This window comes from Frankliniella occidentalis, unplaced genomic scaffold (assembly GCF_000697945.3).
Source record: "Frankliniella occidentalis isolate FOCC.00 unplaced genomic scaffold, Focc_3.1 Scaffold596, whole genome shotgun sequence".
NCBI lineage: Eukaryota > Metazoa > Arthropoda > Insecta > Thysanoptera > Thripidae > Frankliniella > Frankliniella occidentalis.
Window position 1 is genome coordinate 49,605 of NW_026267712.1, and position 976 is coordinate 50,580.

The window sequence follows — 976 nt, forward strand, 5'->3', positions numbered from 1 at the left end:
TCCTTCCGTGTTCACTCCCAGTGGATACGTCGACGGACTGGCAAGCGGAAGGTTCTCGGTTCGACTCTCGCACGGCGCCGTCGTCTGCTTTTCTACTTTCCATTTTTTCTGGCGCCATTTTCATTCATTTCCTGTCGAGAATGTTTCCAAACTGCCTCGAGGAAATATCTCGATTCTGTCTCAGCTACGTCTCCAAAACGAGACGTTATCGGGACTTTGTCGAGACATCGGGAATACCTCCTAATTGTCTCGACGCTGCCTCATCAAAGTCTAGATTGCGTCTCGTAAACGGTCTCCATTCACTTCCAGCTTCCAGCGTCTTTACAGTGTCTCAGCTCGAGACATTCTAGATCTATATATTTCTGTACGGGCATGGCCCCTATAAAAAGAGTAGGCAAACCCGCTGATACACCCGGAACTGCATCAGCCGTTTTAACGGGCTTGCCTACCGTCCCACTGTGAAGAATATTCTCGTAGTTTTTCAAGATATTTCTACAAAATATAAGCTGTAAATATACGACAGCCCATTCCCGCTCGTCAATGAATTCCATGCACTTGCTAGTCGATACATAGTGCATGTAGTTTTAACACGTTAAATTGTAATTTTCACACTTCATGGACAATTATCGGGAACGTAGCGCGTTCCTTTTTTGATTTGAGGTGTATCGTAACGCGATACGATAACTCAGATTGGAAATTAACGTAACGTAACGCAATAACTTTTTTTTGTATCGTTAACAACCCTCTTCACGAATTCACCAAATGTGCATCTAAAGCGTACTGCAGACAAACATTTCACTGTGAAAAATAGTAGGTAGGTTTACAGGAAAATTTTCCTTGACGCAAGTTGTAAAATTACAATTTGAAATCGTAAAAATACATGCAGTGCGTATCGACTTACAATCCATTGACGAGTAAAAAATCTGCTGTTGTAAATTTACAACGTAAATTATTATTCGAGTTTACACTTGCTATA